The sequence below is a fragment of the Dasypus novemcinctus genome, chromosome 10 (assembly GCF_030445035.2).
Source record: "Dasypus novemcinctus isolate mDasNov1 chromosome 10, mDasNov1.1.hap2, whole genome shotgun sequence".
In the NCBI taxonomy this organism is placed as follows: domain Eukaryota; kingdom Metazoa; phylum Chordata; class Mammalia; order Cingulata; family Dasypodidae; genus Dasypus; species Dasypus novemcinctus.
The window spans coordinates 116,620,165-116,641,853 of record NC_080682.1 but is presented as its reverse complement, the minus strand read 5'-3'; the positions used below and the strand labels follow the sequence as shown (position 1 = coordinate 116,641,853).

At 44.2% G+C, this 21,689-nt stretch overlaps 1 protein-coding gene across 1 annotated transcript in view; it reads left to right on the top strand.

Annotated features, from left to right (window-relative positions):
* The first annotated feature begins 53 nt into the window (after nt 1–53).
* The window catches only part of RAB30 (RAB30, member RAS oncogene family), a 93,040-nt gene continuing 71,404 nt past the window's right edge, over nt 54–21,689 (top strand). Inside the window, exon 1 of the mRNA XM_004473872.3 lies at nt 54–306. The gene's annotated coding sequence lies outside the window, so the exon portion shown is untranslated. The remainder of the gene's footprint in view (nt 307–21,689) is intronic.

The window sequence follows — 21,689 nt, the reverse complement described above, 5'->3', positions numbered from 1 at the left end:
TACAATTCCCAGAATGCACCGTCCCCGAGCATGGCTATTGGGGCCTTTCGGACAGAGGGATGATGTCATTGCAAAAACCCCACTGCATTCATTGTGCTCCGAGCACAGCCCCCGCCCCCCTGGCGCCCGGGTGCTGGGCTGGCGAAGGCGCCCGCTCCAGCTGAGCTAGGAGGAGCCGCGGCACCGGGGCAGGGGCCGAGTCCGGCCCTCGGACTGAGGACCTCGCAGCACCTCCCCTTGCGTGCGTGACTCACTCGCCCGTCCTTTCTGCGTGCGCCTGGGGTGGGGAGCCAGATCCCGAGCCAGGTGAGTTGAAGTGATGCATTCCGAGGCTTCCTCCAAGTTCTCCCTCCCGCGTAGTTCCCAGGGCTGGCTTTCGGGGAGGTGGGGGCGGGGGCGGGCCGGGGACGTGCCCTCCGGCGCTGCCGCGGGGCGAGCGCTGGGTCATCTGGGTCACTGCGAAGAACAAGTCCGGCCGCCTGCCCCCGCCGGCGGGGGGTGCCTGCCCGTGCCCCGGGGGCGAGTCCCCCCGGCCCTTCGGAGGCTGGAGGAGGGGGCTCGGCGGGGAAACGTCCGAGGAAGGCGGGGGGCTGCAGTGCTGGCACCGGGGGCCCGAGTGCTGCGGGCTGGGTGGGCAGGGGGCGTGCGGCAGGAGGAGTGGGGACAGTGATTCCTGGGGTCGCCCGGCTGGAGGGGGGGTCCAGCGTGCCGCCCGGGCGACCCCCCACCCCCTCCTCGTGCAGAGGAGCGTGCTTCTGCCCGGCAGCCCAAGTTCCGTGGTCCCTTGGCCGTGCGTGCCGCCCGCCTCGCGTGTCTGCGCCGTCGAGGTGACAGTCCTCTGATGCCCTTTAGCCGTGCGCCCCGCGGCCGGCGGGGACCTCGCGCGTGCCCGGGGCAGGGCCTCCGGGGCTGCTCGGAGCCCGCGTCCCGGCTGCGGGGTTCCAGGCTTGCTGGCACGCGGGGCCCGCGGAGGTGTGCCGGTGGGAGCTGTTTTAAATGACCTCGCGGGAGGCTGCGCGCCGCCGGCCGCGGGGCCGGGAGGAGCTGCTGCTGCCCGAGGCGCAGCGCCCGGGTGAGGAGGAACGGGGAAAGGGATCGGGGAGGGAAACGCGGTCCACGTCCACCCGCCGGGGACCGGGAAAGTTAGGCGCGCCGTTCACCTGCATTCGCTGTCTCTGAAAGGTACTCGCGGAAGAGTAACCCTAGCCAGGCAAACCGGAGGGCATGGGAGGGTGTGTGTGTGTGTTTTTTGCTGGCTGACACATCTAACGGGACAAAAGGCATGCGGACTTGGACGGTGTCGGCTCTCCTCCTGGGAGAGTCGCGGGGATAATCGGTGCAGTAAATACGGACCTGTGAGATAAACAGCTGGCTGGCCCCGAGCAGATGGGGCCGGTCTTACTGGAGAGATCTACAGCCTTGGAAATGAATGGACCTGGGGTCACCCACACGCCCTCTTGGAACGCCAGAAGAAGGAGACGTGCCCGAGGACGTTATGCGTGACTCTAAAATGCCAAGCCTTTTCAAATCCGAGCCGGGCAAGAGGGGGTCGAGGGGGGAGGCGAGCCATTATTGCTGTCTTCTGCTGCGGAACCAATTTTGTTCCCTTTTTAAATTCAGACCTTCAGGATTCAAAGTCGAAGCTGAGTGATAGTTGATTAATTGCTGCTTTGGACCGAATGCAAAGGACAAACTATTGTAGGGGCTTGGTAGTAGGGTGATTTATTGGGATGGTGTGAGCAGCCTTTGGATTTGGGAGAAGATCCACTGCCTTTGCCTCTCTCTACGGCTTATTCCCGGTGCTTGGTCCTTCTCCCCTCTACCTTCCTTTCGCCATCCCTCTGTGTCGCTTGAAATTCTCTCGCTTTCTTTCCCTGGCTCTTCGTTTGCAAGTCTAATTTTTCTTCTCTGTTTCGAGTCTGTCGCAGCTCTTTTCTCTTTCCAATCTGGGAACACCCTGCCCACCGCTCCTCCCGTACCTCACCCAGAAACTCCAGAGAAGATGTAGATGGCATGAAGATTTATTCCACACAGCCCTCTCTGAAGAGCCCTGCCTTTCTTGCAGTTGCTGCTTGGCAGGAGGAGCGGCAATAGACCTGACCCCTTGTCCCACTTTGTGCTTTCTGTGACAGATGTAATCTGGCCCCAGCTGCATGTGGACGATGAAATGTTGCAACTGAGCTCATGCTGCTTTTCTTTTCACTGGCAACTGTATTAAGAATTGCCAATGAGTTAGCAAGCATTTTTTAAAAAATGTTGTATGGAAAATAATCTCATAATTCCCAAAGAATAAGTAGTTTTCAAATGACTTCTGCTTCATTTAATACATTCCCCCCCTTATCCACCATCCAGTGACTGGTGGGAAGGCTGTTTCCCTCCCTCCTGTTCCCTGTTGACTGCTGAGAAGCAAACCAGGTCACCTAACTGCCCATTTCTCTTCTGAAGATACTTGGTGGTTGTGATGAGGCGATGGGGGAAGGGCTTTTCCTCCTGTTGCTTCTTCCTTGTAGAGGAAAGGAGTTTGTCATTTTTTATACCCCTCTCTTAAGGAGAAGGGGGTAGTGGTAGCTGTGCTTGTTTGTTTAACAGCAGTGCTTTGGGAAAGGAAAGTTAGAAGCTTCCTTCACTTGCTATTACTGGAAGGTTCTCTTGGAGAGTGACTCGAGCCTCGCAAGCACCTGGCTAGCACCTACAGTGCTTCTGTGGGTGTAGAAAGCCCAACTGCCATCCATCTGGAGGCAGCTGGAGTGACAGGTGTATTCAGAAGGTGTCATCCTACATCTCTCTCTCACCACCTTCCCCTTCCTGTTGTTTTCTTCCAAAATGTTCTCTCACCCGTCCAGGCTTAATGTTCTCTCACCCGTCCAGGCTTGTTGGTGTGTTAGGGAGGAGATATGAGCTGATTGGAGGGCTAGCTTTGCCATTGTTGCTGCTGTCTCTGTGACCCTGGAACTATGCATTTCTTTCTGCCTCAGTTTCCCTATCTGCAAAGGCATAATGATCCTTTCCCCTTTGTTTACTTAAACTGATGTTATAGCCCTCTATAACTCACACACACACTAATTGACCAGCTACTGTATGCTATACTCTATGGTTACATTAGTGAAAAGACAGAAGACAGACACTTTCGTGCCCTCAAGGAGCTTAAATTCTAGTAGGGAAGACCGTCATTGAATAAGTCATTACAAGTATGGTCAATGCTGCTTATAAAAGGGTTTGCTTCTACAAGGGAAATGGAAATGCCTCTTGTGGGGTTGTCCCCTTCTGTGAGGGATCAGCGGAGGTCTCCTGTAGGAACTGACATTTCAGTTTGACGAGTGAGTGGGAGAAATTCAGGATGGCGGTGGGTGGTGCCTCAAGGAAGGGAAAGTGGGTTTCAGGCAGAGGGACCTGCATGTTCAAAGGTAGAAGGGCAAGAGTGTAAGTATGAAGATTTGGAAGGAGGGCAGCCTATGTGTGGAGGTAGAACAAGGGGAGAGAGAACAGAGTGAGTAAGACTGAGGCTAGAGAGAGGCGTAGAGCTAGGGGCAGTCAGCTTTCTAAGCTGAAGATGAATTTTGATTTTTGTCCTAAAGGCAATGGGAATTTATTAAAGCACTTCAATTAGCTAGATGAATGGCTTATTCAGGTAGGTGTTAAAAACATCACCCTGGCTGTTAAGCGAAGGGATTGGAGAAGGGGGTTGAGCAAAGTGAATGTGTAGAGGCCAGATAGCAAGTCATTGTTGTGTGCAGTTGAGGAATCATGGTGCCTTAGATCTGGCGTGGTGGCAAAGGGCCTGGAGAGAAGGGATTAAGAGAAGCGCTGAATTTGAAAATTATCATCATAGTTAAGGTTTGGTGATTGAGTGGATATGGGAGTCAAGAATGACTGAAGTTTTGGCTTGAGCAACTGGTTTTGTCATTTATAGAAAAAGGGAATATTGTATGGGGACCAGAGTTGTTTGTCTGTTTGTTGAAGGTGGGGAAAACGTTTGGACCTGTTGAGTTTGAGTTTCCTGAAAGAGATCTAAGACCGTTCCCTCCCTCTTCTCATTTGGTATAGGATGTGGCATGGTGAAGTAGGAGAAAGCTCTGGATGAGGCTTTGTAAGACTGGGTACTACTTATTTTTGAAGCAGTGTAATGTTGGGCATGTATTACATTCTTTCTGTGATCTTTAGTTCCCCCATCTTTAAAATGTATTTATTCTACAAATTTTTAGTGACCCCCAACTATATGGTAGGCACTGTATATAGGGATACTACATTGAATAAAATAGTATTTGTTTTGGAGGAATTTGGATCACATGCAGAGAGGTGTATACTCAGTGCAAGGAGAGCACAGCCTAATGGAAGCATCGTTTCTTTGCAGGGGGCAGGGATGAAGGTAAGAGAGGGTCCACAAAGTGTCAGGCTACCCTTGATCTGGTACTGGAAGGCAAGAAAGTGCCTCCCAGGAATTAGGGACTCTGAAGGTCGAGTTAGTGAACTAACCAAAGTCATCAAGAGCCCTTTCAAAAGCGTAACACGTTGGAAGAGGGCAATTAGTAATGCAAATGTAAAATGCTTTGAACAAATCCATTAGAATGTCTTTCTGACCTGCAGCCTGTAAGACATTTCGTGGATGACTTTAGGGAAGTTCAGAAATACTTCAGATCTGGTTTCTTTACTGGCTGAGGTTCCTTTATTCAAATTAGTTTCCCCCAAATCATTCTAAAAGTATAGAGTTCACCACATCAATGGTTCTCAGATTTTTAAATTTAACAGACAAGTAAAATTACAAAAAATTAAAGTGAAATTGGGTAAGTTTTGATGAAAAATAAGTATATTTTTTGAAACTAAGCTTACTTAAAAAAAGTGTCCTCTCACTTTCATCTCATAAAATAAAGGACATTTAATATCAAAACCACAGGAAGAGCATATTTTTAGAATTAGCACATATTTAACTTTATGAGAAACTCTTGTCTTTATTTTTCTCATTTTGTTGCCGAGTAGTAACAAAACACCAGAAGGTTATAATAATTTAGAGAACAATTACCCTAAATTATTTTCTTGGCTGTTGTAGAAATGTGGCCCATTTCCAAATAAGAACATTTCCAAATTATATATGGACCACAGATAATTTATGTTTAGTTTCTTCCCCTTATGTATCCAATCCTTGAAAACTAGGTAGGTATCCTCCAAATTAGCCTAAGGTAGGGGTTCTTAACTTAACCTTGGCATGTCCTCAGGAAGGCTGTGAAGCCCTGAGATCATATACTGAGTTGTGTGTATGTGTCCTTGCACATGTGCACAGTCACTGGAGTTCACACATGCATGCACACACTTTCTCAGAGAAGGTTGTATGTGTTTTCTCACTAAGTATGTGTCCTCGGGCAAGTTACTTACAACCTCTTTGAACCTCTGCTTTTTGTAAGATTGCTGTGAGGTTTAAATGAGAAATGTATTTTATTGGTTTAAGCTTGAGAATTATTTTTGCTATTTAATGTAAGTTATTTGTTAATTGCTTCATAGAGAAAGGCATTTTATTTTTTAATTTTTTAAAAAGATTGTTTTTATTTATTTTGCTCCCCTTCCCCCCTGTTGTCTGCTCTCTGTGTCCATTCGCTGTGTGTTCTTCCGTGTCTGCTTGCATTCTTGTCATGCAGCACCCGGAACATGTGTCACTTTTTTTGTTGCGTCATCTTGCTGTGTCAGCTCTGTGTGTGTGCAGTGCCACTCCTGGGCAAGCTGTACTTTTTTTTGCATGGGGCGGCTCTCCTTGGGGGGCGCACTCCTTGCACGTGGGACATCCCTATGTGGGGGTGCCCCTGCGTGGCACAGCACTCCTTGTGCGTGGCAGCCCTGCACATGGGCCAGCTCACCACACGGGTCGGGAGGCCCTGGAGATTGACCCCTGGACCCTCCATGTGGTAGGCAGATGCTCTATCAGTTGAGCCATGTCTGCTTCCTGAGAAATGCATTTTATTTTTTTATTTTTTATTTTTAAAAATTTTCCATATCCCTGTATTTTATTTTATTTTATAAAAGATTTTATTTATTTATTTATTTCTCTCCCCTCCCCCTGCCCCAGTTGTCTGTTCTCTGTGTCTATTTGTCTGCTTCTGTTGTTGTCAGCGGCTCGGGAATCTGTGTTTCTTTCTGTTGCGTCATCTTGTTGTGTCAGCTCTCCGTGTGTACAGTGCCGTTTCTGGGCAGGCTGCACTTCCTTTCGCGCTGGGCGGCTCTCCTTATGGGGCGCACTCCTTGCGCATGGGGCTCCCCCACGCGGGGGACACCCCTGCTTGGCAGGGCACTCCTTGCGTGCATCAGCACTGCGCATGGGCCAGCTACACGGGTCAAGAAGGCCTGGGGTTTGAACCGCGGACCTCCCATGTGGTAAGCGGATGCCCTAACCACTGGGCCAAGTCCGCTTCCCAAGAAATGCATTTTAAATGCCTGTCACTCTGCTTGGTATATCTGGAGCTCATGGCAGCTGTTCTTCATGTTATCCTTATGTATTGCTTTTTTAAAAATAATTCATTTTTTATTTTTAAAAAATCATTTATTAGTTTCTCCCCCACCTCATTTGTGCTGGCTCTCTGCTCTCTGTGTCTGCTCATTGTGTGCTCTCTGTGTCCACTTCTTCTCTTTTTAGGAGGCTCTGGAAACTGAACCCAGGACCACCCAAGTGGGAGGGAGGTGCCCAATTGCTTGAGCCATCTCTGCTCCCTGCTTGTTGTATCTCTCATTGTATTTCCTTGTTGTGTCTCCTCGCTGCATCATCTCATTGTGATAACTTGCTATAACAACCCATTGCATCAGCTTGCAGTCTTGCTTGCCTTCTTTAGGAGGCACGAGGAACCAAACCTGGAAGCTCCCATGTGGGAGCCCAACTCCTTGAGCCACATCTGCTTCCCTATTTATAGTTTTTAATATTGCATTTATTGGGTGATGGCTTGCTTAGTTCCCACAAATGACAAACATGAGGAGAAAGGTACCTTAGTGTAACAATGAAACAATCTGACATATGGGAAGTACACAACATCACCAATGTAGAATTCTTACCAGAAATGCTTGACCTGAATCCAATCATGAAGAAACAATTGGCCAAATCCAGATTGTGGCACATACTGTAAAACAGCTGGTCTTGATCTTCAAAAATGTCAATGTCATGCAAGGCAAACAAAACAAAAGGTATGAGAACCGATCTAGATGAAAGGAGACTAAAGAGATATTATAACCAAATGCAGCATAAGATCCTTGATTGGATCTTAGACTGAAAAAAAAAAAAAAGCTTTAAAGGACATTTGGGGGGCATTGGGAGAAATTTAATGGGAGCTGCATATTAGGTAAGAAGTAACAATGGTGGCTGTTACGGTGAAAATGTTTCTGTCCATTTAGCAAAGTATGCTGTGGATGTTGGTACATAGATCAGCTGCCTTTCCTGAATGTGGTCTTGGGAATGTTGCGGCAAAGTTGGACGACACCAAGGGCTGCTTTCCTTGGTCACCGCAAGTATTTAATCAGGCCACACTGGAATACCATTTGTCAGGAATATTGTAAATGATCTTTCGTGTTCTTTCTAAACAGATTCTATCATTCTGTGAGAATGCAAACTTCTATACTTGGCACTCTACCCTAATACTATGTTGTACTGCAAGTGGAACAGTAGCTGTTTTGCAAGTGAAAAGGACAGGGCTGAGCCGGGTCCAGAGACTGGGGACTATGCCCCCCCCCCCAGGTATCTTCTCCTTCTGGTAGTACATAAATAGATACCCTAATTTTTTTGATTCTTGCAATAAAATAAGATAAATCAAAATTCATTACAGAAATACATAATGAAGAACATATTAAAAGTTCCTCTTAATTCTACCCACCAAAGACAATCAACTGTTGAACATCTGTTGTATATTCTTCTGTCATTTTTCCCCCATATATATATTACTAATACTGTTATAATACATATTATTTTGCAGCTTTCACTTATCGTATTTTGAGCATTTTCTCCATGTCTTTCTCCACCCTAATAGTTGTTGGAAACTGCTGCAGTGAGCATTTGTGTGTACTTCCTTTTGTGATGAACTCGTGGGAATACTTCTGTAGGATATATTTCTAGTAGTAGAAATGCTAGGTCAAAGGGCACCAACAGTTTCGCTTTAATTGCCCCTTAGTTTAAATTCTTATTAACAGTGTTTCAGAGTGCCATTTCTGCATACCTTTGCCATCTCCATTAGCCACTTGGGCTGAACTCTTTTACTAAGGGGAGAGAGGAAATTGTGGAGGGTAGGTAGAAAGGGGGCAAAAATGGTATCCCAGAGTTCTGACGGCTGTTATAAAAGTTGATGTGTAAGTAATGAGGAACTCTCTGGAACAAAGAAATAAAATACCTTACCGCTGCCTGCAGCTCAGCACGGTGTTTAAAAAGTGAACTGAAACAGTGAAGCAGCTAAGTGGATCCCCCAGAAAATTTTGCAGAAGCGTTTTAGTTTTGAGTTATGGTTAACTTCATTAAAATAGGGACATGATCAGCCTTGAGATGAAAATCACTTCTGCTCACTTCCTCTACACATCTCAGCCACACAACCACACTGGAAAGGGGAATTTAAGCTCTACGCTTAAAATATCTGAAGTAAGTGGTTAAAAGGCCTGAGTATTCATCTTTCTGAATTTCAATAGAAGCAACTTTCCTAGAGCCGACTTTTGGCATTTGTGGAAAAGTAAGTATGACTTTAGGAGCAGCTGTCAGTGACTGCTCGTAGGGTCCCTGGGGGAAGACATGGTGAGGTTCCTGAGTCATGAATTAGTTATGTTCTTTCAGCCATTGTGCCTGTGTGGAGTAAATACAAATTCGAGCTGTGTGCTACCACAGGCAATTTGAGTTTTCAAGCCTCAGTTTCTCCATCTATAAAATGGGGATAATTGTGAGATAATGTGTATAAAAGGGCTTTGACCAATTTATGTGCACATGTAAGGGGATGTTGTTAAAGAGCTGTTGCCCTTGGCTGGGCTAGCTATTAATGGAATAGTGTTTTCTTTAATTTCAATGGCATTTGTAGCCTGAAAGACCTTTTGGGCATTCTGTCTCATAAAGTCTTACTGTTATTTCTTCAGCCAGTGATTTGGGAGCATAAGCTAAGTGCAAGCTTCTGTGCTGGGTATTCTGATAGGAAAAACCAAGTGGGGCCTCTTAGAGCTTTCCTTCTTCCCCATTTTATTCTAGGAAGCTAACATCTTTGAGTGAGGGCCTTCAATAAAAGTATCCTGTGTATTCTCTCTCATTCTCTCACTCCTAGGTGGTTGGTATTAGCTCCATTTTTACATACAAAAGGAGGGAACAGTTCTTAGTAATGTTAAGTAACATTTTTTTTAAAGTTACCTAGCTGGGGAAAAAAAATTACAGGTAGGTTTTCTGGAATCCAAACCCCACTGCTGCTCTAGCTGCTTCATGTTTTTGCCTGGTTCTGAGTCAAAGTGTAGGGTTCATGAAGGCAGGGATGGTGGCATCTGCTTTCATATGGTTCATCCTACCTAGTATAGATCCAGCTGCAGGAGGCAAGTTTTCTGAATACCTGTTGACTTAGCTGGGGATGTAATATGAACTGCCACAGTGTCACTGTGTGCTGGGTGCTTTACATATTTTATTTGATTTTTACCCCAACTTACTTTGACAAATTTCAAACCTACAGAAAAGTTGCAAGAACAGTACAGAGAACACCCCATATACCCTTAATCTAGATTCCTTTGCTTTTTCTTTCTACACACACACACACACACACACACACACACACACACACTTTTCTTTTCTTTTTTTGCTAAACTATTTGGGAGTGAGCTGCAGACATCACAACACTTTATCTCCAAGCACTTAGGTATGTGTCTCCCAAGAACAAGACATTCCCCTGTGTAACCATAACACTATTACAATAAAACAATAATATTTTTCAGATTTCCCCAGTTGCTTAACCTTTTTTTCCCTCCAACTTTTGATCCAGGAGCTAATCGAGGATCAGTTGGGGTCATTGTGTCTCTTAATTTCCTGTAATGTAACCCAGGACCCGTGCCTGTTTTGTCTTTCATGCATTGAGCTTTTTGAAGATTCCAAGTTGACTGTCTTGTAGACTGCAAGTGGGATTTTTCTGATTGTTTTTTCATGATAGGATTCAGGTTACACCTCTGGGGTAAAAAGTGTTACTCTGAGGTTTTTCGGTTGCCTTGTTCCTCAACAACATGCATCTAATGGTTTTAACATTTGTTGATAATCCTGACCTAAATCATTTGGATGATCTTCTAATTCTCTCTTTCTATATTTATTAGTTTTCTGATAGATTAATTCTTGTTCTCTTCCTCCATACACACTCCTTTTTAGTATTATTTGAACTCCATGGGTTCTCCCCCCCACCCCAATGTGTGTGTGTGTTTTTTTAAGATTTATTTTTATTTATTTATCCCCACACATGCACCCCACCCATTGTTTGCACTCGCTGTCTGCTCTCTGTCTGTTCGTTTGTACTCATCTTTTTAGGAGGTACTGGGAACTGAATTCCAGGACCTCCCATGTGGGAGGGAGGTAACAATGACTTTTTGTGGCTGAATAATATCACATTGTGTGTTTATACTGTATTTTGTTTATAATGTATTTTGTATCCATTCGTCAGTTAATGAATATTTGGGCTGTTTCTACCTTTTGACCGTTATAAATAATGCTGCTGTGAACATTGGTGTGTAAGCATTTGCTGGAGTATATGTTTTCAGTTCTTTCGAGTATATACCCAGGAGTAGAATTGCTGTATTATATGGTAATTTTATATTTAACTATTTGAGGAACTGCTGAATTGTTTTCTAGAGCGCCTGTACCATTTTACATCCCCCCTTGAAGTTTACAAGGTTCAGAATTTCCCCAACGCTTGTTAGTTTTTACTATAGCCATGCTTGTGGGTGTAAAGTGGCTACCTTATACATCTTGATACTCATATTGTCTCAAATTTGGCCTGAGGGAGACAGACTTATCTTTTTTTAACCCTATTAGCAACCTTATGTAGTAGGTGGGATTTTCCCTATTTTACATGTGAGAAAACTAGTGTTTAGAAAGTACAAGTGATATTCTCAGGATCACGTAGCTAGTTAGCAAAGGAGCCAAGATGCAAACCTAGTTCTAACTCTCAAGTAGCTCCCTGATGCTCAACATTGCCTCCTGGCTGTTCAGGAGCAGAATGACACCTGCAGAAACCGAGTTGAAAGGAAAAGAGCCCAAGCATTGCATCATTGTTGCCAATAGCAAATGATTTGAAACAACCCTCAGTTTGCATCAGTAGCTGACTGATTCAATAGACACATTTGCACAACTACAAACAGATATTAGGAAGTTCTCTAAATATTGATACAGAAAGATCTCCGGGATATATTCAGTAAAAGAAAGGAGGAGTAGAACAGTGTATATTTTGTGAAAGAAAGGGGGTAGGGAGGATAAGACAATATATTTGTATTTCCACAAAGAATATCACATTACTAAAAGTGGTTACTGGTAGTGGACAGCAGGAGTGAAAGGGATGGGGGTGGGAGAAATGGAGTGAGATTTCTCAGTTTACTTTTTTATATCATGTTAGTTTTTTTAAAAATAGCTTTATTTGTGGTATAATGTACATACCATGCAATTCTCCCATTATAAAGTATCTAAGTGGTTTTTAGTATGATCACAGAACTGAGCGTCCATCACCACAGTCAATTTTAGAACATTTTCATTACCCCAAAAAGAACCCTATACCCATTAGCAGTCACTCGCCATCCTCCTTACCAGCCCTCCAATCCAAGCAATTATCTCATCTACTTTTTGTTGCTATAGATTTACCTTTTCTGGACATTTAATATAAATGGAATCATATAGCATGTGGCCTTTTGTGACTAGCTTCTTTCACTTAGATGACGTTTTCAAAGTTCATCCATGTTGTAACATCTTTTAGTAAATATTTCATTCCTTTTGTTTGCTGAATAATATTTATATTATATGGAATATACCACATTTATATGGAATATACCTTTATATGGAATATACCACATTTTATTTAGCCATTCATGGACATTTGGGATATTTCTACTTTTTCACCATTATGAATAAGGCCACAATGAACACTTACATGTAAATTTTTTGTGTGGACATATGTTACCATTATTTTGGGTATATACCTAGGAGTGGAATTGCTGGTCAACTGGTAACTCTACATTTAAGCTTCGAGGAACTGGCCAACTGTTTTGCCTAATAGCTGTACCATTTTACATTCTCAATGTGTGAGACTGCCTATTTCTCTCCATGCTCATCAGTACTTATTTTTTATCTTTCTTATTCATCCATTCTAGGGATTTCACATTGATTTTTGAAATTTGAATATGTTATCAATGTAATATCTATTCCAAAAATAAGATAAAGTTACAAAAAATATAGAAATAATTGGCAGCTCAGAAAGAGAAAAGTTTCAGGAGGCCAGCCTGACAGTCAGCCATATAGAGCTGGCCTTAGGGTATAGGCAAGCTTCAAGTTTTCCTAGTTCAAACTGGTGTCCAGATGAATGTGAGTATTTCATCTTCTGCTTTTTAGTGCCAACTGACTTTTCCTTCTCCAGCTATCTCCCAGTTTTATCTCTCAGATAAAGTACTGGCCATGGGATTTCTGGCATTTTAAAAGCAACTCTATGTCCAAGAGACTTAAGCCTTTGGGCTGTCCATATGCCAGCTGGACTCTGAATCTCAACGGAGTTGCAACACTTACTCTCCAGTTCATTGGGCTCACCCAGGACAGCTAATAATGAGAGGAGAATGGACAAGGACCATCCCAAGGAACAGAGAGAGTCTGCAACTGCAAGCAAGAGCGTCCCATCCATCAGCCCTATGGGATCCCACCCCTCTCTCAATTAGAGGTGGAGAGGGCATCACCATTTCAGAATCCTCAGGATTGGGGAATGAATGCTGGACTAGAGTAGACTTACTAGTATTCTAGTATAGACTTATTGTGATTCTAGCAATGGAAGAACTTTTGTCATTGATATTGAGGCAGTGGCCACTGGAGGTTCTGAGGGGAGGGAGAGGGAAAAACAGGTATAATATGGGGACATTTTTGGGACTTGGGAATTGTCCTGAATGACATTGCAATGACAGAAGCCATTATGTATCTTGTCATAACTAACAAAACTGTGTGGGAGAAAGTATAATCTACAATGTAAACTGTAATCCAAGTTTAGTGGCAATGCTCCAAAATGTGTTCATCAATTGTAACAAATGTACCACACTAATGAAGGATGTTGTTAATGTGGGGAAATGTGGGAGGGGTAGGGAGTGGGGCATATGGAAATCCCTTATATGTTTTATGTAACATTTATACAATCTAAGTATCTTTTTTAAAAAAATTAAAAGTATATTTTTAAAAAAAGCAGCTCTAGAGACAGGATAGCCAGAACCATGTTTGTTCTTTTTTTTTTTTTCATTTATTTATTCTCCCCCACCCCCTTGTTGTTTGCGCCACAGCAGTGCAGGCCAGCTCGCCTTCACCAGGAGGCCCCGGGAATTGAACCTGGGGCCTCCCATAAGGTAGAGGGGAGCCCAGTCACCTGAGCCACATCTGCCTCCCATTCTAGTTCTTTTTTTTTTTTTTTTTTAAAGATTTATTTTTATTTATTTAATTCCCCTCCCCTCCCCCGGTTGTCTGTTTTCTGTGTCTTTTTGCTGCGTCTTGTTTCTTTGTCCGCTTCTGTTGTCGTCAGCGGCACGGGAAGTGTGGGCGGCGCCATTCCTGGGCAGGCTGCTCCCTCCTTCGCGCTGGGCGGCTCTCCTTATGGGCGCACTCCTTGCGCGTGGGGCTCCCCTATGCGGGGGACACCCCTGTGTGGCACGGCACTCCTTGCGCGCATCAGCACTGCACATGGGCCACATGCTAGTTCTTAAGACTGGAGGAGGTATGAGGTTCTGTAGGTCATGATGTCCTCATGTTGGCTTCCCCAAAGGGTGGTGAAGGCACTAGACAAGGCTGCTTTAGCCATTGGTGGCTAGCTTTTGAAAAATACAGTAATAAACTTTAGAGATGTTTTAGATGACCAAAAAGTTAACTTTGAAGGTATAGGGGGTTCCTATATTGCCCACCGTATCTCCCTCCCACATTTTCCTCTATTGAGAACATTAGTGTGGTACATTTGTTATAATTGATGAACCTGTATTAAAGCATTGCTACTAACCCAGGTCTATAGTTCATATTTTGATTTACAAATGTATTTGATTTACAAATATGTATTCTGCTGTACAGTTTTATAGTTTTTTTAAAGGTTTTAATTGTACTTTATTTCTTCAATGCTGTATTATAATGGGAACACAATGATTTTACTTGTCATCAGTTTTAAGTTGGTTTTGAAACAATTCAGTATCACACCAGCTGGGATGATTACTGATCTCTGCATTCCTTTGGGGTGACTCTGCCAATGGGGGACAGGTTCCATTCTATTCCAATGTGTGTTGCTACGTATGTCCATGCAGCAACACAAAACACGGCTCCAGCAGCTGATACAGCATTCCTATATTTGTCATGGAAATCAGGTGTACATTTCTGGTGACTGTGCCTTGCCATTGTTTGCTGAATGCTTTGAACTCTGAGATGACTTAGTGTGTTTTTGACCAAAGGAAGCATCGTCAAGTTGTAGACAGAACTATGGCAACTGCAACTGTGCTGGCTTGGTGCAATCTCCAGTTTTATAGGTTTTGACGAATGTATAATGGCCTGTGTCCATCATTTCAGTATCATACAGGACAATTCCAGTGCTCTAAAAATGCCCTGTGTTCCACTTATTCTTCCCTTCCCTTCCCCTTAGAACCTCTGGTAACCAATATCTTTATATCAATGTTACAAGTTCTTCCATTACCACATGCTAATAACTACAATAACAATAAGTCTACTTTGGTCCATGGCTGCACTCCCCTCTTATGTTTGTTCATTCCTCAATCTTGAGGAATTTGGGATGATGTCTGCTCTGCTTCTGATTTAGAAGGGCTTAGATATTATGGAACAGATGGAAGGAACTCTTTTGCTTGCAGTTGCAGATACTCTTGTTTTTTGGGATGGAACATGTCCATCATCATCAGTGGTGGCTAGTCTTGGAGGCTACAACTGGAGTTTGAATTTGTGTTCTGGCATTTTCAAGCTATGTGATCCTGGGTAAGTCACACTTCTTTGCAGAGATTTCTAATCTACAATAGGGGATATTTAAGCTCAAAATATCTCCCTGTAAGATGCTTACTAATCACTAAGGAGGAAAATAGCAACTTTATACTGGCGGTATGTGGCAGACACCACTTTAAGAGTGTGATCATAGTTAACATTTACAATGATGAGACAAATCAACACTATATCTCTGAGAAGGATGCAGTATTACTTCTGTGGTACTCTTTTTTTTTTTTTTTTATTTTTTTTTATTTTTTTAATTTTTTTATTTTTTATTGACTTTGTAATAATATTACATTAAAAATATATATGTGAGGTCCCATTCAACCCCACCCCCCCACCCCCCCTCTCCCCCCCCCCCCAACAACACTCGTTCCCATCATCATGACACATCCATTGGATTTGGTAAGTACATCTTTGGGCACCTCTGCACCTCATATACATTGGTTCACATCATGGCCCATACTCTCCTCTATTCCATCATGTAGGCCCTGTGAGGATTTACAATGTCCGGTGATTACCTCTGAAGCACCATCCAGGGCAGCTCCATGTCCCGAAGACGCCTTGTGGTACTCTTTTTTTAAAGATTTATTTTATTTATTTCTCCCCCCTGTTGTCTGCTCTCTGTGTCCATTCACTGTGTGTTCTTCTGTGTCTGCTTGCATTCTCAATGGCATGGGAATCTGTGTTTCTTTTCGTTGCATCATCTTGCTGCGTCAGCTCTCCGTGTGTGCGGCACCACTCCTAGGTGGGCTGCACTTTTTTCATGTGGGACGGCTCTCCTTACGGGCTACACTCCTTGTGTGTGGGGCTCCCCTACGAGGGGACACCCCTGCGTGGCAGGGCACTCCTTGCATGTGGCAGCACTGCGCATGGGACAGCTTACCACATGGGCCAGGAGGCCCTGGGTTTGAACCCTGGACCTCACATATGGTAGGTGCATGCCCTATCAGTTGAGCCAAGTTCACTTCCCTGACTTCTGTGGTTTTCTTGCCAAAAATGTATTATCTGAATCAAATCATGAGGAACCATCACACAAATCCAAATTGAGGAATATCCCTTAAAATAAATTTATTTATTTGTTTTTTTTTTTTTTGAGGTACCTGGACCAGAGATTGAACCCAAGACCTTGTATGTGGAAAGCTGGCACTCAGCCACTGAGCCACATCTGCTCCCCTGAGTTGTTTTTTCCTTTGTGTGACTGTTGTTTTTTTTAGGAGTCACCAGGCACCGAACTGGGATTGAACCCAGAACTGAAGCTGGGACCTCCCGTGTGGGAAGCAGGTGCTCAACCGCTTGAGCCACATCCACTCCCCATAAAATAAATTTAAAAATGCCAGTGTCATGAAAGACAAGACTCCAGAACTAGTGTAGATTAAAAGAAACCTAGGGGGAAGCAGATATGGCTCAACAAATAGAGCTTCCACCTGCCATAAAGGAGGCCCAGGGTTTGATACTCAGGGCCTCCTGGCCTGTGTGGTGAGCTGGCCCACGTGGAATGCTGCCGTGCGCAAGGCGTGTTGCCCCGTGCAAGGCGTGTTGCCCCGCACAGGGAGTGGCCCCCGTGCAATGAGTGCAGCCCCGCGCAGGAAGGCAGACTGCCCAGGAGTGGAGTCGCCCACACAGAGAGCTGACGCTGCAAGATGATGCACCAAAAAAGAGACACAGAGAAGAGACAATATGAGATGCATCAAGCTAGGCTGCTGAGATGGAGCAAGAAAATGATCCCCTCTCTCCCACTCTGGAAGGTTCCAGGATGGGTTCCCAGAGCCACCTAATGAGAAGACAACAGACACAGAAGAACACACAGCAAAAGGACACGGAGAGCAGACAATGGGGGTAAGGGGTGGGGGGGAGGGAGACATAAGGAAAAAAGAAAAAGAAAAAAGAAAAACCTAGAGACACATAAAGGTAAATGCAACCTGTGATCCTGGATTGGATCTTGGACCAGAGAAAACACTTTTCTTTGCTCTAAAGGACATTATTTGGTTAATTGGTGAAATTTTGAACAAGGATAAGAGAGTAGATAATAGAATCATATCAGTATTAATTTCCCGATTTTGGTAATTTTATTTGGAAATGTAAGAGAATGTCATTCCCCCCCCCCCCCTTTTCTTGGTTTGTTTTTTAAAGGAAATTCTAAGTATTTAGAGGTAAAGCAGTGTCTATATGTGGAGAGAGAATGAGAAAGCAAATATGCTAAAAACATTTGGGGAATCTATGTGAATTCTTTGTAATAGTCTTGCTTTGTAAATCTGAGTTAATTCAAAATAGAAAGGTAGAAAAGGTGGGCGGGATGCCAGTCCTTTCAGCACGGGGCTTTTGTGAGGATGAGACGAGGCTCAGGGCGTCAAGTGCTCAGCCTGGTGCCCGCCCGTGACTGGCCTCTCAGCAGGTGTCCTGGGGTGGGCAAGGTACACAGCAGGCTGAGAGCCATTTCTCGGAAGGCGAATTGAAATTGACACAGGGCATATGGTGACCATATTGTTCTAAACTCAAAACTGTGATCCATGTTCTGACAAAGAATTCCCCCCCTTACTTACACATTCCTAAGGGAGTGGATGCAGTGGTTGAGTGCCCGCTTCCCATGTACAAGGTTCTGGGTTCAAACCTCCATTCCTCCTAAAAAAAAAAAAAAAAAGTATACACATCAAGTCACATTTAGTTATCCATTTAATAAAATCATCTCTAGTAGGGTATTAAATTTTCATAAAGTCATGACTGCCCTAGTCAAGTTAGGGGTATGGCCACTTTTCCCTTGGGTCATATTTAGACCAATCCTAGGGTTGTTTGGATGACTTTCTCTTAGCTCCTCTTTTTCTTCCCTTCTCTATCTTCCATCCATACACCCAGGTCTCCAATTCAGTGTCAGAGAATTGGACAGGTTGCTTATTGTTTTTTTTTTTCATTTGCTTGTTTAATTTTTTAGTTTTCTGCATATTGTTTTAACAGACAGGTCTTTTTTCCAAGATTCTAGTTTCAAGTATTCTCTTTTTTAAGAGTCAACTTTGGAAAGAATGTTTCTGGGTTGGAAAATTTGGGTAGCAGCCTCAAAGGAAATTCATATCTAGAGGACTTTGGGGTGGGGTGGGGAGCTTAGTTCACTTTGAGATGAGGTTGAAGTAAACACTTCTGTCTAGAATAGCACTAAAGATCTATTGTTTCATCTTGTTGCTAAAAGCCTCAAAACCTGAGAGATGAAGTGCAAAATACATTCAGCCCAGGCATCAAAAAGCCCCCAAGTAATCCTGATTAAAAAACGTTTATGATACCTTGGACAGACTGCTTGCTGGGTGAGAAGATCGTTATTATAACATCCTGTTTATAATGTTCTGGGAAGTAAAAAAAAAATCTCCAACTCCCACAGCTGCAACTGCTCGAGACTCCAAATACAGTGGTACCAATCCAGATTCATTGTTACTGCAGGCGACTGCCCTTCTGTTTTGACTATCACCTGCCATAAGTTGTTTGGTCTCAGATTCTCTATGCTCTTTGTGTTTTCAGTTTTCATGGCCGGGACATTGAATGGCATGTGGGTGTATGCAATCAGTTATTCTTATTATGTCACTTCATAATAGCACTATTAGCAAATAATTTTTTTTTGAAAATTTTTGAGATGCCAAGCACCATGCTAACTGCTTTATATAAATTATATCATTAAACTGTTGTAAAAACCACATGAGGAAACTAACGCCCTGAAAGCTTAAGTTACATGCCTGAGATCACACGACTAGAAGAGGCAGCTCCAAGGCCAGAAATGAGGACACTTAGTGCAGAGCCTGTGCTTTCCTTTGCGCTTTACTGTAGTTTGCAGCTTTGTGCAGAAAACGATGGCTTTTCCCTTTCCCTTTGGAGCTGAGTCCTGCCTTGTTTAATAGGTATATATTGAGCGCCCATCACGTGTCAGGCACCTTAAGAACCGGGGACATGGTAGAGACCTAGTCTTTGTCATTTGTCCTTTGAGTGAAGGAGAAAAAGCAGACACACCCTTTTACCCAGTGGTGTGTAAGTGAGACAAGAAAGGGCTGATGAAATAACATGTATGGCGATTGGTTCAAGTTCAAGGGACTAGCGATGGCCTCTTAGATAAGGTGGGTCTGGCTGGGCTAGAGAAGATGGGGAAGATTTGTGTGGCAGTGGGCAAGGTGGGAAGGGCTACTCGGTGCAGCTTGAAGATCCAGTCCGCTAGGAACAGAGCTCTATTTTCATGGTTCTGTAATTATGGGTGTCCCAGCCACTTTCCATGTGGGCAGAAACTTAAATGCAAAGTCTAACCCAGGTTCATGAAGCTGCGGTATGCTGGCTAGGGACTCATGCCTGATTCATTCAGTAAACATTGTTTAACACACAGTGCTGGGTGCTGTGCTACAAGCTTTATGTATGTTGGCAGATTTAATACCCCCAACAATTCTGGAGTCGCTAATAGCTCCAATTAACAGATGCAGAATTGTGACTCATAGTGATGAAGTAATATGCCCCGAGGCACGTGATTAGTAAGTGGTAAAAGAGAGATTTCACCTGCAGAGCTCATGCTGTGTCCACTGAGCTATACTGCCTCCCCTTGGGGATGAGTATGAAGTGATATCTGGCCTTGAACTCTTTTTTTTTTTTTTAAGATTTATTTTATTTTATTTCTCTCCCCTTCCCTACCCCCCACCCCAGTTGTCTGTTCTCTGTGTCCATTTGCTGCAAGTTCTCTCTTTTTTTTTTGTCCACTTCTGTTGTTGTCAGCGGCACGGGGATCTGTGTTTCTTCTTGTTGCGTCATCTTGTTGTGTCAGCTCTCTGTGTGTGCGGCGCCATTCCTGGGCAGGCTGCACTTTGTCTCGCGCAGGGTGGCTCTCCTTATGGGGCGCACTCCTTGCGCGTGGGGCTCCCCTACTCAGGGGACACCCCTGCATGGCAGGGCACTCCTTGCACACATCAGCACTGTGCATGGGCCAGCTCCACATGGGTCAAGGAGGCCCAGGGTTTGAACCGCAGACCTCCCATGTGGTAGACGGATGTCCTATCTACTGGGCCAAGTCCGCTTCCCTGCCCTTGAGCTCTTAAAGACGGCAGTCACTGCTACCACCTTGTCACTTTCCTGATGCTTTCGAGGGTACCGTGACTGAGTTATCATACATGTCTGAGGCTTCGCTGCCTTATCTGTGAAATGTGGGCCTCATAGTAGACCAGATTATTTCTAAAGTCTCTTCCAGATCTAAAAAACCCACTCATTCACTCATTTGGCAGACATTATTTTGTTGACAGTTACGTGCCAGGCACTGTGCTGGGTGGGTACGAGCCGTCAAGATTTGTTGGGACCCTGTTTTTGCCTGTAAAGAGATTGCAGGCTAGTGAAAGAGACTTCAAAGAGATGATTGTCATACAATAAGGTAATCACTCTGGAAGTGGAGTGTCTGGGGACTGACTCCTGGAACGCAGAGGAGGGCACCCAACCCTGTCTTGGAGAAGGGGATGTCCAGAGGAAATGACCCCAAAGAGAATGAAAGCCACGAGGACCTCATCCTTCCTGTTGCCCCTATGCTCAGGAGCACACCACATGTTTATTATGGTCAGTAAAGCTTTGGTGAACTCATAAATCCTTTTTATTTTAAGCCTTTTGGAACATTTAGTTGAATTTGACAGTTTTTAAGTGTAGCTCTGTGCTCAGTATATGTAAGTTTTGGATTCTGTTTCAGATTGGAGATTAGAAGGTTGAAGAGATAGCAGGGGGTTAACATTTCTTTTTAAAGAAATCTGTAACACATGGAGCAGACTTGTAAGAGGCCCAAGGGTCCAGAGTTATTTGAGATTTTCACAACTAAATTCACAGATGGTTATGTTTTAAAGAGGCAAGTGAAATGGCCACGTAATGGGTACGATCAGCAATTCTCTCAAGGTTATAAGGACTCATGAAGGAATTGAGTGAGGGAGAAGGGGGACAAGTTAGGAATGAACATTTATTGAGTACCTACTATGTGTCAGGTACTGTGCTATACTCTTGATATTCTTATTTTTATTTTATCTTCCCCACAATCCTATAAGGTAGGTGTTCTTATCCTTGCTTTAAAGATATAGAAACTGAGGCTCAAAAAGGTTGTGACTTGCTTCAGGTCATGGCTAATGAAAGACTGAGCAGCGGTTCAAGCCCAGGTTTGTCCAGATCAAAGCCTCTGCCCATTCCATTCTCCCATGCGTCTTCAGGATCCTGGACTTTCTGTTTATGGAGGAGATGTGCCAGGGTACCAGGCCTCACTTTCATTCTTGGAGACCCGGGAAGTAACGAGGGGCAGGAGAGGCTAACCCTTCAGGTTTCCTAACACCCTTAGGACAGTTTCTCCAGTTTCCCATGTTTTCTATCTGAGGTGGTGGATCACTAGCTCCCAGGGATAAATGGCTCTTACTGAAACAATACGTGTTTCTTCTTTCTTCTCCTTTCCCAGGTAGTATAGGAGTGTTGGGTCTTGGCAAACTGTCTGTTAGCAGTGGTTCATAAACATCATCTGAGAGGACGCCAGTTGTGACCGGCTATGTTTATTTGGTCGATTGCC